At 44.6% G+C, this 16,545-nt stretch overlaps 1 long non-coding RNA gene across 1 annotated transcript; it reads right to left on the bottom strand.

The window, feature by feature from the left end:
* Positions 1-14,040: 14,040 nt before the first annotated feature.
* LOC136272303 (uncharacterized) lies at positions 14,041-15,194 on the bottom strand. Its single transcript, XR_010710272.1, has 3 exons — positions 15,046-15,194; positions 14,751-14,888; positions 14,041-14,238 (listed from the first exon to the last, which is right to left on the bottom strand). It is a non-coding gene; the product is annotated as an uncharacterized lncRNA (long non-coding RNA).
* Between the last annotated feature and the right edge of the window lie 1,351 nt (positions 15,195-16,545).

Here is a 16,545-nt window from a genome sequence, read left to right as displayed (position 1 = left end):
ATTATACGAAATGTCGCATTTTTGGCAAGGCTATCTTTGCCTCTCACTGGTCGTGCAAACCCAATTTCTTTTGAGATTGGACTTGGCTGTCCCGGGGTCCCATCCTCACCAAATATGAAGGCCCTAACAAGGGATACAGGGTGTAAGCCAGCCCCTTGAAAGGAATCCCATTATAACTGTATTATACGAAATGTCGCATTTTTCGCCAGGCTATCTTAGCCTCTTACTGGTCGTGTAAACCCAATTCCTTTTGAGGGTCGACTGGGCTGTCCCGGGGCCCCATCCTCACCAAATATGAAGGCCCAAAAATGGGATACAGGGTGTCAGCCAGCCCCTTGAAAGGAATCCCATTATACCTGTATTATACGAAATGTCGCATTTTTCGCCAGGCTCGATAAGCCTCTTACTGGTCGTGTAAACCCAACTCCTTTTGAGGGTCGACTGGGCTGTCCTGGGGTCCCATCCTCATCAAAAATGAAGGCCCTAACATGGGATACAAGGTGTAAGCCAGCCCCTTGTAAGGAATCCCATTATAACTGTATTATACGAAATGTCGCATTTATCGCCAGGCTAGATAAGCCATTTACCGGTCGTGTAAACCCAATTCCTTTTGAGGGTCGACTGGGCTGTCCCGGGGCCCCATCCTCACCAAATATAAAGGCCGAAAAATGGGATACAGGGTGTTAGCCAGCCCCTTGAAAGGAATCCCATTATAACTGTAATATACGAAATGTCGCATTTTTCGCCAGGTTCGATCAGCCTCTTACTGGTCGTGTAAACCCAACTCCTTTAGAGAGTCGACTGGGCTGTCCCGGGGCCCCATCCTCATCAAATATGAAGGCCCGAATATGGGATACAGGGTGTCAGCCAGCCCCTTGAAAGGAATCCCATTATAACTGTATTATACGAAATGTCGCATTTTTCGCCAGGCTCGATAAGCCTCTTACTGGTCGTGCAAACCCAATTCCTTTTGAGGGTCGACTTGGCTGTCCCGGGGCCCCATCCTCACCAAATATGAAGGCCCAAATGTGGGATACAGCCAGCCCCTTCAAAGGAATCCCATTATAACTGTATTATACGAAATGTCGCATTTTTCGTCAGGCTATCTTAGCCTCTTTCTGGTTGTGCAAACCCAATTCCTTTTGAGGGTCGACTGGGCTGTCCCGGGGTCCCATCCTCACCAAATATGAAGGCCCTAACAAGGGATACAGGGTGTAAGCCAGCCCCTTGAAAGGAATCCCATTATAACTGTATTATACGAAATGTCGCATTTTTCGCCAGGCTAGCTAAACCTCTTACTGGTCGTGCAAACCCAATTCCTTTTGAGGGTCGCCTTGGCTGTCCCAGGGCCCCATCCTCACCAAATATGAAGGCCCAAATGTGGGATACAGCCAGCCCCTTCAAAGGAATCCCATTATAACTGTATTATACGAAATGTCGCATTTTTCGCCAGGCTATCTTAGCCTCTTTCTGGTCGTGCAAACCCAATTCCTTTTGAAGGTCGATTGGGCTGTCCCGGAGCCCCATCCTCACCAAATATGAAGGCCCAAAAATGGGATACAGGGTGTCAGCCAGCCCCTTGAAAGGAATCCCATTATACCTGTATTATACGAAATGTCGCATTTTTCGCCAGGCTCGATAAGCCTCTTACTGGTCGTGTAAACCCAACTCCTTTTTAGGGTCGACTGGGCTGTCCTGGAGCCCCATCCTCATCAAATATGAAGGCCCGAATATGGGATACAGGGTGTCAGCCAGCCCCTTGAGAGGAATCCCATTATAACTGTATTATACGAAATGTCGCATTTATCGCCAGGCTAGCTAAGCCTCTTACTGGTCGTGTAAACCCAATTCCTTTTGAGGGTCGACTGGGCTCTCCCAGGGCCCCATCCTCACCAAATATGAAGGCCAAAATATGGGATACAGCCAGCCCCTTGAAAGGAATCCCATTATAACTGTATTATACGAAATGTCGCATTTTTCGCCAGGCTAGCTTAGCCTCTTACTGGTCGTGCAAACCCAATTTCTTTTGAGGGTCGACTTGGCTGTCCTGGGGCCCCATCCTCACCAAATATGAAGGCCCAAATATGGGATACAGCCAGCCCCTTCAAAGGAATCCCATTATAACTGTATTATACGAAATGTCGCATTTTTGGCAAGGCTATCTTTGCCTCTCACTGGTCGTGCAAACCCAATTTCTTTTGAGATTGGACTTGGCTGTCCCGGGGTCCCATCCTCACCAAATATGAAGGCCCTAACAAGGGATACAGGGTGTAAGCCAGCCCCTTGAAAGGAATCCCATTATAACTGTATTATACGAAATGTCGCATTTTTCGCCAGGCTATCTTAGCCTCTTACTGGTCGTGTAAACCCAATTCCTTTTGAGGGTCGACTGGGCTGTCCCGGGGCCCCATCCTCACCAGATATGAAGGCCCAAAAATGGGATACAGGGTGTCAGCCAGCCCCTTGAAAGGAATCCCATTATACCTGTATTATACGAAATGTCGCATTTTTCGCCAGGCTCGATAAGCCTCTTACTGGTCGTGTAAACCCAACTCCTTTTGAGGGTCGACTGGGCTGTCCTGGGGCCCCATCCTCATCAAATATGAAGGCCCTAACATGGGATACAAGGTGTAAGCCAGCCCCTTGTAAGGAATCCCATTATAACTGTATTATACGAAATGTCGCATTTATCGCCAGGCTAGATAAGCCATTTACCGGTCGTGTAAACCCAATTCCTTTTGAGGGTCGACTTGGCTGTCCCGGGGCCCCATCCTCACCAAATATAAAGGCCGAAAAATGGGATACAGGGTGTTAGCCAGCCCCTTGAAAGGAATCCCATTATAACTGTAATATACGAAATGTCGCATTTTTCGCCAGGTTCGATCAGCCTCTTACTGGTCGTGTAAACCCAACTCCTTTAGAGAGTCGACTGGGCTGTCCCGGGGCCCCATCTTCATCAAATATGAAGGCCCGAATATGGGATACAGGGTGTCAGCCAGCCCCTTGAAAGGAATCCCATTATAACTGTATTATACGAAATGTCGCATTTTTCGCCAGGCTAGCTAAACCTCTTACTGGTCGTGCAAACCCAATTCCTTTTGAGGGTCGACTTGGCTGTCCCGGGGCCCCATCCTCACCAAATATGAAGGCCCAAATGTGGGATACAGCCAGCCCCTTCAAAGGAATCCCATTATAACTGTATTATACGAAATGTCGCATTTTTCGTCAGGCTATCTTAGCCTCTTTCTGGTTGTGCAAACCCAATTCCTTTTGAGGGTCGACTGGGCTGTCCCGGGGTCCCATCCTCACCAAATATGAAGGCCCTAACAAGGGATACAGGGTGTAAGCCAGCCCCTTGAAAGGAATCCCATTATAACTGTATTATACGAAATGTCGCATTTTTCGCCAGGCTATCTTAGCCTCTTACTGGTCGTGTAAACCCAATTCCTTTTGAGGGTCGACTGGGCTGTCCCGGGGCCCCATCCTCACCAAATATGAAGGCCCAAAAATGGGATACAGGGTGTCAGCCAGCCCCTTGAAAGGAATCCCATTATACCTGTATTATACGAAATGTCGCATTTTTCGCCAGGCTCGATAAGCCTCTTACTGGTCGTGTAAACCCAACTCCTTTTGAGGGTCGACTGGGCTGTCCTGGGGCCCCATCCTCATCAAATATGAAGGCCCTAACATGGGATACAAGGTGTAAGCCAGCCCCTTGTAAGGAATCCCCTTATAACTGTATTATACGAAATGTCGCATTTATCGCCAGGCTAGATAAGCCAGTTACCGGTCGTGTAAACCCAATTCCTTTTGAGGGTCGACAGGGCTTTCCCGGGGCCCCATCCTCACCAAATATAAAGGCCGAAAAATGGGATACAGGGTGTTAGCCAGCCCCTTGAAAGGAATCCCATTATAACTGTAATATACGAAATGTCGCATTTTTCGCCAGGCTCGATCAGCCTCTTACTGGTCGTGTAAACCCAACTCCTTTAGAGAGTCGACTGGGCTGTCCCGGGGCCCCATCCTCATCAAATATGAAGGCCCGAATATGGGATACAGGGTGTCAGCCAGCCCCTTGAAAGGAATCCCATTATAACTGTATTATACGAAATGTCGCATTTTTCGCCAGGCTAGCTAAACCTCTTACTGGTCGTGCAAACCCAATTCCTTTTGAGGGTCGCCTTGGCTGTCCCAGGGCCCCATCCTCACCAAATATGAAGGCCCAAATGTGGGATACAGCCAGCCCCTTGAAAGGAATCCCATTATAACTGTATTATACGAAATGTCGCATTTATCGCCAGGCTATCTTAGCCTCTTACTGGTCGTGTAAACCCAATTCCTTTTGAGGGTCGACTGGGCTGTCCCGGGGCCCCATCCTCACCAAATATGAAGGCCCAAAAATGGGATACAGGGTGTCAGCCAGCCCCTTGAAAGGAATCCCATTATACCTGTATTATACGAAATGTCGCATTTTTCGCCAGGCTAGCTAAACCTCTTACTGGTCGTGCAAACCCAATTCCTTTTGAGGGTCGCCTTGGCTGTCCCAGGGCCCCATCCTCACCAAATATGAAGGCCCAAATGTGGGATACAGCCAGCCCCTTCAAAGGAATCCCATTATAACTGTATTATACGAAATGTCGCATTTATCGCCAGGCTATCTTAGCCTCTTACTGGTCGTGTAAACCCAATTCCTTTTGAGGGTCGACTGGGCTGTCCCGGGGCCCCATCCTCACCAAATATGAAGGCCCAAAAATGGGATACAGGGTGTCAGCCAGCCCCTTGAAAGGAATCCCATTATACCTGTATTATACGAAATGTCGCATTTTTCGCCAGGCTCGATAAGCCTCTTACTGGTCGTGTAAACCCAACTCCTTTTGAGGGTCGACTGGGCTGTCCTGGGGCCCCATCCTCATCAAATATGAAGGCCCTAACATGGGATACAAGGTGTAAGCCAGCCCCTTGTAAGGAATCCCATTATAACTGTATTATACGAAATGTCGCATTTATCGCCAGGCTAGATAAGCCATTTACCGGTCGTGTAAACCCAATTCCTTTTGAAGGTCGATTGGGCTGTCCCGGAGCCCCATCCTCACCAAATATGAAGGCCCAAAAATGGGATACAGGGTGTCAGCCAGCCCCTTGAAAGGAATCCCATTATACCTGTATTATACGAAATGTCGCATTTTTCGCCAGGCTCGATAAGCCTCTTACTGGTCGTGTAAACCTAACTCCTTTTTAGGGTCGACTGGGCTGTCCTGGGGCCCCATCCTCATCAAATATGAAGGCCCGAATATGGGATACAGGGTGTCAGCCAGCCCCTTGAGAGGAATCCCATTATAACTGTATTATACGAAATGTCGCATTTATCGCCAGGCTAGCTAAGCCTCTTACTGGTCGTGTAAACCCAATTCCTTTTGAGGGTCGCCTGGGCTCTCCCGGGGCCCCATCCTCACCAAATATGAAGGCCAAAATATGGGATACAGCCAGCCCCTTGAAAGGAATCCCATTATAACTGTATTATACGAAATGTCGCATTTTTTGCAAGGCTAGCTAAGCCTCCTTCTGGTCGTGTAAACCCAAATCCTTTTGAGGGTCAACTGGGCTGTCTCGGGGTCCAATCCTCACCAAATATGAAGGCCCAAATATGGGATACAGGGTGTCAGCCAGCCCCTTGAAAGGAATCCCATTATAACTGTATTATACGAAATGTCGCATTTTTCGCCAGGCTAGCTAAACCTCTTACTGGTCGTGCAAACCCAATTCCTTTTGAGGGTCGACTTGGCTGTCCCGGGGCCCCATCCTCACCAAATATGAAGGCCCAAATGTGGGATACAGCCAGCCCCTTCAAAGGAATCCCATTATAACTGTATTATACGAAATGTCGCATTTTTCGTCAGGCTATCTTAGCCTCTTTCTGGTTGTGCAAACCCAATTCCTTTTGAGGGTCGACTGGGCTGTCCCGGGGTCCCATCCTCACCAAATATGAAGGCCCTAACAAGGGATACAGGGTGTAAGCCAGCCCCTTGAAAGGAATCCCATTATAACTGTATTATACGAAATGTCGCATTTTTCGCCAGGCTATCTTAGCCTCTTACTGGTCGTGTAAACCCAATTCCTTTTGAGGGTCGACTGGGCTGTCCCGGGGCCCCATCCTCACCAAATATGAAGGCCCAAAAATGGGATACAGGGTGTCAGCCAGCCCCTTGAAAGGAATCCCATTATACCTGTATTATACGAAATGTCGCATTTTTCGCCAGGCTCGATAAGCCTCTTACTGGTCGTGTAAACCCAACTCCTTTTGAGGGTCGACTGGGCTGTCCTGGGGCCCCATCCTCATCAAATATGAAGGCCCTAACATGGGATACAAGGTGTAAGCCAGCCCCTTGTAAGGAATCCCATTATAACTGTATTATACGAAATGTCGCATTTATCGCCAGGCTAGATAAGCCATTTACCGGTCGTGTAAACCCAATTCCTTTTGAAGGTCGATTGGGCTGTCCCGGAGCCCCATCCTCACCAAATATGAAGGCCCAAAAATGGGATACAGGGTGTCAGCCAGCCCCTTGAAAGGAATCCCATTATACCTGTATTATACGAAATGTCGCATTTTTCGCCAGGCTCGATAAGCCTCTTACTGGTCGTGTAAACCCAACTCCTTTTTAGGGTCGACTGGGCTGTCCTGGGGCCCCATCCTCATCAAATATGAAGGCCCGAATATGGGATACAGGGTGTCAGCCAGCCCCTTGAGAGGAATCCCATTATAACTGTATTATACGAAATGTCGCATTTATCGCCAGGCTAGCTAAGCCTCTTACTGGTCGTGTAAACCCAATTCCTTTTGAGGGTCGACTGGGCTCTCCCGGGGCCCCATCCTCACCAAATATGAAGGCCAAAATATGGGATACAGCCAGCCCCTTGAAAGGAATCCTATTATAACTGTATTATACGAAATGTCGCATTTTTTGCAAGGCTATCTTAGCCTCTTTCTGGTCGTGTAAACCCAATTCCTTTTGAGGGTCAACTGGGCTGTCTCGGGGTCCAATCCTCACCAAATATGAAGGCCCAAATATGGGATACAGGGTGTCAGCCAGCCCCTTGAAAGGAATCCCATTATAACTGTATTATACGAAATGTCGCATTTTTCGCAAGGCTATCTTTGCCTCTTACTGGTCGTGCAAACCCAATTTCTTTTGAGGTTGGACTTGGCTGTCCGGGGGTCCCATCCTCACCAAATATGAAGGCCCTAACAAGGGATACAGGGTGTAAGCCAGCCCCTTGAAAGGAATCCCATTATAACTGTATTATACGAAATGTCGCATTTTTCGCCAGGCTATCTTAGCCTCTTACTGGTCGTGCAAACCCAATTCCTTTTGATGGTCGACTGGGCTGTCCCGGAGCCCCATCCTCAACAAATATAAAGGCCCAAAAATGGGATACAGGGTGTCAGCCAGCCCCTTGAAAGGAATCCCATTATACCTGTATTATACGAAATGTCGCATTTTTCGCCAGGCTAGCTTAGCCTCTTACTGGTCGTGCAAACCCAATTTCTTTTGAGGGTCGACTGGGCTGTCCCGGGGTCCCATCCTCACCAAATATGAAGGCCCAAATATGGGATACAGGGTGTCAGCCAGCCCCTTGAAAGGAATCTCAATTATAACTGTATTATACGAAATGTCGCATTTTTCGCCAGGCTAGATAAGCCTCTAAACGGTCGTGAAAAACCCAACTCCTTTTGAGGGTCGACAGGGCTTTCCCGGAGCCCCATCCTCACTAAATATGAAGGCCGAAAAGTGGGATACAGGGTGTTAGCCAGCCCCTTGAAAGGAATCTCATTTTATCTGTATTATACGAAATGTCGCATTTTTCGCCAGGCTATATTAGCCTCTTACTGCTCGTGTGAACCCAACTCCTTTTGAGGGTCGACTGGGCTGTCCCGGGGCCCCATCCTCATCAAATATGAAGGCCCGAATATGGGATACAGGGTGTCAGCCAGCCCCTTGAAAGGAATCCTATTATAACTGTATTATACGAAATGTCGCATTTTCCGCCAGGCTATTTTTGCCTCTTACTGGTGGTGCAAACCCAATTTCTTTTGAGGTTGGACTTGGCTGTCTGGGGGTCCCATCCTCACCAAATATCAAGGCCCAAAAATGGTATACAGGGTGTCAGCAAGCCCCTTGAAAGGAATCCCATTATACCTGTATTATACGAAATGTCGCATTTTTCGCCAGGCTATCTTTGCCTCTTACTGGTCGTGTAAACCCAACTCCTTTTTAGGGTCGACTGGGATGTCCTGGGGCCCCATCCTCATCAAATATGAAGGCCCGAATATGGGATACAGGGTGTCAGCCAGCCCCTTGAGAGGAATCCCATTATAACTGTATTATACGAAATGTCGCATTTTTCGCCAGGCTAGCTAAGCCTCTCACTGGTCGTGTAAACCCAATTCCTTTTGAGGGTCGACTGGGCTGTCCCGGGGCCCCATCCTCACCAAATATGAAGGCCAAAATATGGGATACAGCCAGCCCCTTGAAAGGAATCCCATTATAACTGTATTATACGAAATGTCGCATTTTTTGCCAGGCTAGCTAAGCCTCCTTCTGGTCGTGTAAACCCAATTTCTTTTTAGGGTCAACTGGGCTGTCTCGGGGTCCAATCCTCACCAAATATGAAGGCCCAAATATTGGATACAGGGTGTCAGTCAGCCCCTTGAAAGGAATCCCATTATAACTGTATTATACGAAATGTCGCATTTTTCGCCAGGCTAGCTTAGCCTCTTACTGGTGGTGCAAACCCAATTTCTTTTGAGGGTCGACTTGGCTGTCCTGAAGCCCCATCCTCACCAAATATGAAGGCCCAAATATGGGATACAGCCAGCCCCTTCAAAGGAATCCCATTATAACTGTATTATACGAAATGTCGCATTTTTCGCAAGGCTATCTTTGCCTCTCAGTGGTCGTGCAAACCCAATTTCTTTTGAGGTTGGACTGGGCTGTCCCGGGGTCCCATCCTCACCAAATATGAAGGCCCTAACAAGGGATACAGGGTGTAAGCCAGCCCCTTGAAAGGAATCCCATTATAACTGTATTATACGAAATGTCGCATTTTTCGCCAGGCTATCTTAGCCTCTTACTGGTCGTGTAAACCCAATTCCTTTTGAGGGTCGACTGGGCTGTCCCGGGGCCCCATCCTCACCAAATATGAAGGCCCAAAAATGGGATACAGGGTGTCAGCCAGCCCCTTGAAAGGAATCCCATTATACCTGTATTATACGAAATGTCGCATTTTTCGCCAGGCTCGATAAGCCTCTTACTGGTCGTGTAAACCCAACTCCTTTTGAGGGTCGACTGGGCTGTCCTGGGGCCCCATCCTCATCAAATATGAAGGCCCTAACATGGGATACAAGGTGTAAGCCAGCCCCTTGTAAGGAATCCCATTATAACTGTATTATACGAAATGTCGCATTTATCGCCAGGCTAGATAAGACATTTACCGGTCGTGTAAACCCAATTCCTTTTGAGGGTCGACAGGGCTTTCCCGGGGCCCCATCCTCACCAAATACAAAGGCCGAAAAATGGGATACAGGGTGTTAGCCAGCCCCTTGAAAGGAATCCCATTATAACTGTAATATACGAAATGTCGCATTTTTCGCCAGGCTCGATCAGCCTCTTACTGGTCGTGTAAACCCAACTCCTTTAGAGAGTCGACTGGGCTGTCCCGGGGCCCCATCCTCATCAAATATGAAGGCCCGAATATGGGATACAGGGTGTCAGCCAGCCCCTTGAAAGGAATCCCATTATAACTGTATTATACGAAATGTCGCATTTTTCGCCAGGCTAGCTTAACCTCTTACTGGTCGTGCAAACCCAATTCCTTTTGAGGGTCGACTTGGCTGTCCCGGGGCCCCATCCTCACCAAATATGAAGGCCCAAATGTGGGATACAGCCAGCCCCTTGAAAGGAATCCCATTATAACTGTATTATACGAAATGTCGCATTTTTCGCCAGGCTATCTTAGCCTCTTTCTGGTTGTGCAAACCCAATTCCTTTTGAGGGTCGACTGGGCTGTCCCGGGGTCCCATCCTCACCAAATATGAAGGCCCTAACAAGGGATACAGGGTGTAAGCCAGCCCCTTGAAAGGAATCCCATTATAACTGTATTATACGAAATGTCGCATTTTTCGCCAGGCTATCTTAGCCTCTTACTGGTCGTGTAAACCCAATTCCTTTTGAGGGTCGACTGGGCTGTCCCGGGGCCCCATCCTCACCAAATATGAAGGCCCAAAAATGGGATACAGGGTGTCAGCCAGCCCCTTGAAAGGAATCCCATTATACCTGTATTATACGAAATGTCGCATTTTTCGCCAGGCTCGATAAGCCTCTTACTGGTCGTGTAAACCCAACTCCTTTTGAGGGTCGACTGGGCTGTCCTGGGGCCCCATCCTCATCAAATATGAAGGCCCTAACATGGGATACAAGGTCTAAGCCAGCCCCTTGTAAGGAATCCCATTATAACTGTATTATACGAAATGTCGCATTTATCGCCAGGCTAGATAAGCCATTCACCGGTCGTGTAAACCCAATTCCTTTTGAGGGTCGACAGGGCTTTCCCGGGGCCCCATCCTCACCAAATATAAAGGCCGAAAAATGGGATACAGGGTGTTAGCCAGCCCCTTGAAAGGAATCCCATTATAACTGTAATATACGAAATGTCGCATTTTTCGCCAGGCTCGATCAGCCTCTTACTGGTCGTGTAAACCCAACTCCTTAAGAGAGTCGACTGGGCTGTCCCGGGGCCCCATCCTCATCAAATATGAAGGCCCGAATATGGGATACAGGGTGTCAGCCAACCCCTTGAAAGGAATCCCATTATAACTGTATTATACGAAATGTCGCATTTTTCGCCAGGCTAGCTAAACCTTTTACTGGTCGTGCAAACCCAATTCCTTTTGAGGGTCGACTGGGCTGTCCCGGGGCCCCATCCTCACCAAATATGAAGGCCCAAATGTGGGATACAGCCAGCCCCTTCAAAGGAATCCCATTATAACTGTATAATACGAAATGTCGCATTTTTCGCCAAGCTATCTTAGCCTCTTTCTGGTTGTGCAAACCCAATTCCTTTTGAGGGTCGACTGGGCTGTCCCAGGGGTCCCATCCTCACCAAATATGAAGGCCTAAATATGGGATACAGGGTGTTAGCCAGCCCCTTGAAAGGAATCCAATATAACTGTATTATACGAAATGTCGCATTTTTCGCCAGGCTACATAAGCCTCTTACTGGTCGTGCAAACCCAATTCCTTTTGAGAATCGACTGGTCTTTCCCGGGGCCCCATCCTCACCAAATATAAAGGCCCAAAAATGGAATACAGCCCCTTGAAAGGAATCCCATTATAACTGTATTATACGAAATGTCGCATTTTTCGCCAGGCTCGATAAGGCTCTTAGTGGTCGTGTAAACCCAACTCCTTTTGAGGGTCGACTGGGCTGTCCCGGGGCCCCCTCCTCATCAAATATGAAGGCCCGAATATGGGATACAGGGTGTCAGCCAGCCCCTTAAAAGGAATCCCATTATAACTGTATTATACGAAATGTCGCATTTTTCGCCAGGCTAGCTAAGCCTCTTACTGGTCGTGCGAACCCAATTCCTTTCTAGGGTCGACTGGGCTGTCCCGGGGCCCCATCCTCACCAAATATTTAGGCCCAAATATTGGATACAACCAGCCCCTTGAAAGGAATCCCATTATAACTGTATTATACGAAATGTCGCATTTTTCGCCAGGCTAGCTAAGCCTCCTTCTAGTCGTGTAAACCCAATTCCTTTTGAGGGTCAACTGGGCTGTCCCGGGGTCCCATCCTATGGGATACAGGGTGTTAGCCAGCCCCTTGAAAGGAATTCCATAATAACTGTATTATACGAAATGTCGCATTTTTCGCCAGGCTAGATAAGCCTCTTACTGCTCGTATAAACCCAATTCCTTTTGAGGGTCGACTGGGCTTTCCAGGGTCCCCATCCTCACCAAATATGAAGGCCGAAAAATGGGATACAGGGTGTTAGCCAGCCCCTTGAAAAGAATCCCATTATACCTGTATTATACGAAATGTCGCATTTTTCGCCAGGCTAGCTAAGCCTCTTACTGGTCGTGTGAACCCAATTCCTTTTAGGGTGGACTGGTCTGCCCCGGGGCCCCATCCTCACTAAATTTGAAGGCCAAAATATGGGATACAGGGTGGTAGCCAGCCCCTTGAAAGGAATCCCATTATAACTGTATTATACGAAATGTCGCATTTTTCGCCAGGCTAGCTTAGCCTCGTACTGGTCGTGCAAACCCAATTCCTTTTGAGGGTCGACTGGGCTGTCCTGGGGCCCCATCCTTACTAAATATGAAGGCCCAAAAATGGGACAGCCCTTTCAAAGATATCCCATAATAATTGTATTATACGAAATGTCGCATTTTTCGCCAGGCTAGCTTAGCCTCTTAGTGGTCGTGTAAACCCGATTCCTTTAGAGGGTCGACTGGGCTGTCCTGGGGCCCCATCCTCACTAAAGACGAAGGCCCAAATATGGGATACAGGGTGTTAGCCAGCCCCTTTAAAGGAATCCCATTATAACTGTATTATACGAAATGTCGCATTTTTCGCCAGGCTAGCTTAGCCTCTTACTGGTCGTGCAAACCGAATTCCTTTTGAAGGTCGACTAGGCTGTCCCGGGGCCCCTTCCTCACCAAATATGAAGGCCCAAAAATGGGATACAGGGTGTAAGCCAGCCCCTTGAAAGGAATCCCATTATAACTGTATTATACGAAATGTCGCATTTTTCGCCAGGCTACGCCTTTTACTGGTCGTGATCATTATGTCTATGTTTAGGGTAGGTCAACATGTAATAATTTTTAGCATAAAACTATTTTTTTCAAATAAAAAGGGAAGTTATTATGAAATTTTGAATATACGTTTATTAGCATGGTTACGGTAATTTGAATAGAGAACTGACCACAGAATTCTATTCGCTTTTCGAATAGTGAATAGCGAAAAGCGAATAGAACTCCAACTTCTGAATGCCGTTTATATCTTGGTATTTTCATCGGGAGTTTATTAGTCACAGTGCAATATTTCAGTGCAAAGAGGTGTTTGGTTCAATTCCCTGTACTTCAGACTGTGGGCGCTAGATTTGAACCTTCCCTATGGAAGGTCGTGGGTAACAGACGAATGTCGAGGACGCATGCTGCATTGAGCGGGCTGTACTAGTAAGAATTGGTTGCAGGCTGTAAGCGAGAGACCTGTGAGTCTGGAGCTTTTGGTAAGGGCGCACGATACAGGCAGTGTGACTAGCGCAGTGGCGTCACAGTAGCATATTGTTCTTGATGTATTACGTGACTGGCTTCCTTTTCAAAGTGAGGTTATCAGTATTAAAGTGACTGTTGTCACAATTTAATTTTTCTTTATGCAAAGCTGTAATTTAAAGTTCATGTATTTTTATGTTGTTTTTTTTTAAATATTGAACTTTGACAATGTTTGAGTAATTTTTCAATCAGCGTTTTATTGGTTGATACAGATTCTAAAAAAACATTTTTTTCAGTTTCATACCATTTTATTTCAGACGCACTGTGATGAAAAACACTTTCAAGTTTGGAATAGTATCAGCTATTTGTTTACTTGTTTAATTGAATTATATTATGGAAGTCATTTTCGAATGAGAATGGAGTGAAAGGGGGGGGTGAGAATATTAATTTGTTTTGTTTAGTATTATTCGTATTCAAATTAAACTTGTTTATTTTCTTTTCAAAGTCTTATTTTTCATTCAGCCGACAAAATCCATAGAACTCATTACAAAATCAAACAGTACTCCTCGTTTTGCAAAAGTTGAATACGACTCATGGAACGAACATTTTGGTAAAACAACCACATTTTTAAAATTTTACGCGGATTTCATTGTTATACAAATGTAAGATCGCCCTTTATAGAACTAACATTTATTTGAGTGTGAATGTGTCTATGTGTGGTTGTAGTATTTAGATCCAAATAGATGAAGAGAAATAAACCAGAAATTTATCAACATTTTATTAATCTGATAGATGGACAATTGCTTTCCATGGTTACCAAATGGTTACCAAATGTCGCTATTCCGTGCAGCGGCCATTTTGTACAGCAGAATCAAGAGCATTGCTCCGTTGACAGTTGTCCCCAGGGACCAGACTAGGTACAGGGGCAGCAGTATCTTCTTTCTTGACATGGTAGTCGATGCTTTAACAGAAATAATGATGACATGTATGTTACTTGAAAATTGTTAACGTTTAGAATTAGATTGATGAGAAATATATGGCGAAGAAATTGGTTATCTTTTTACCTGCTTCTTTTACATATCAACTACTTTTCTTTTTGTCTCGAGTTTATCTTTCTCGACTATTATTTTATAATAAACAAAAAATCTGCAAAATTGGCAAATAAAATAGCATGCGTTTTTTAAAAAGTTATCGTTATTTATAGTTTTTGAGAAATTATATGACAGTTTCGGGGAGGAGATTCATGATTTTAATATTTCAGTTTCTCTCATCAGAAAGCTGCTTTACATAAATGTTGTCTTTGTTATATTGCCGATTTCCAATAAGGAAGTTGGGAATGCTCTAGTTTTGACAAACAAAGCACAAAAAAAATTCTCACTTTAGTGACACGGTAAAATACATATTATAAATGGTCTGAGGTATTTCATATTAAAACTACTGTCAACTGCAATTGTATAAAATGTTTGCTTATACCTATGCACGCAAAGCCACTTCCTGTAAATCCGTCCTTGCATTCGCATTCAAACGATCCATCTGTGTTGATACATACTGCGTTGATGTCACATACACCCGACTCTGTTCCTGTGACATTCTGTTTGCACTCTTCAATGGCTGCACGCAGGAGTTTAAGTAAGTTAAAATTCATCATTAAAAACAAGATTGTTGTTCAGCTGTTTAATAATGATTTGATAATTCAAAATTGATTTATCTGATACTCTTTATGGTAATTGGTCAGTAAATCAAGGTTATTTTTTTTTCATTTTAATACCTTTTTGCTTGAAAGTTACAGCAAATCCCAACTCTTTTTGTAAATCACCGCTGTCATTCGATTTAAATTTGATACGAAGATTATTTCCCGTTGTTTGGCTGTTGATTGCATTTCGGAACGGAAGGCATGTATAATACGTTTCCTTTTCTGTAGAGGATAGACGATTATTAGCTACTAGTGGACAAACTTTAAAAAATTCTTTATACATGAATATATTGGAGATATATGACGTCGTAAAATGCAATGACTATTATGAACATCAAGTTGTTTGAATCATTTATATAATCTTTATTTATGTAAAGAAAAAAATCTTTATTTTGTTGTGTGTTGTCCAAAACCCAAACATTCCTCTTTTTTATAGGGTAATATATTTTGACCAGTTGTATAAAGTATAATGTCCTAAATAAAAGTACAAAAGTTGGGGAAATTTAACATTTCTAATTTCATAAATATTAATGTACAAATTTTTAAGTGGTTAATATAATCATTAGTTCATTGCAATGATCATTCACTTCACGTTGATGAATAAATCTTAACTAGAGGTACTGTGAACAAGCTCACAAATGATAATCCCCGCTAAGAAAAAAATCATAACTCAGATATTTTTTATGATATATCAAATAATGGATGCTATCTAGCTAACCGTCCATGTTCTATCCAAAAACAACTGTTAATTTAAAAGAAAATTATAATTTCCATTGTTTATCCATTAAAAAGATATGGACCTGACAAGAATTTTGCATTTTTCCTGCCAGTGACCTTGAACTTGCCCGAATGATCTAAGTTCAATGTCTCGTCACACCATAAGCTCAAAAGCAATCTGTGAGTGAAGTAGGAACTTCCAGTGTTTCTCTATTGGAAAGATATGGACCTGGCACGAATTTTGCACTCTTCCTGCAAGTGACCTTGATCTTGCGAAATTGAACTTGGTTCAAGGTCATGACACACCTTCTGGTCATAAGCAATATTAGTATGAAGTAGGAACTTTCAATGTGTCTCAATAAGAAAGATATGGACCGGACACACATTTTGCACAGACGGACAGACGGACGGAAGGAAAGACAGACGAACAGACAAAGTGTTTCCTATATACATGTACCACCCTTCCCAACTTCGTTTTCGGGGGTATAACAATTGACTACTTTTTTGACGGTTCAAAACAGAAACTGTCACAAATAGTCATAATTCCAGATATATGTGTGTGATTCGTATTTCATTATCTACCTTCAATGCCAAGAAAGTTGTCATGATATTATTTTATATTATAAAGTATATTTAATATTGAATAATATTTTTTTTTTAAATCACTGGGTATAATTTATGTGCCATTACATTTTGTTAAAATTTAGAATAAAAAACTCAAAACTTTGAAGTTTTAATTTTAGCAATATTTTCATAAAATTATAATATTTCTATGTTAAAAAGTTAATGCTGTAAATAATTTAAAAACTTATTTCTGTTCTTAGAATTTTTTAATGACGCGAAAAGAAATGCCATCGA

This window comes from Magallana gigas, chromosome 10, assembly GCF_963853765.1.
Source record: "Magallana gigas chromosome 10, xbMagGiga1.1, whole genome shotgun sequence".
NCBI lineage: Eukaryota > Metazoa > Mollusca > Bivalvia > Ostreida > Ostreidae > Magallana > Magallana gigas.
The sequence above is the reverse complement of the archived record's forward strand: the minus strand, read 5'-3'. Positions and strand labels throughout refer to the sequence as shown.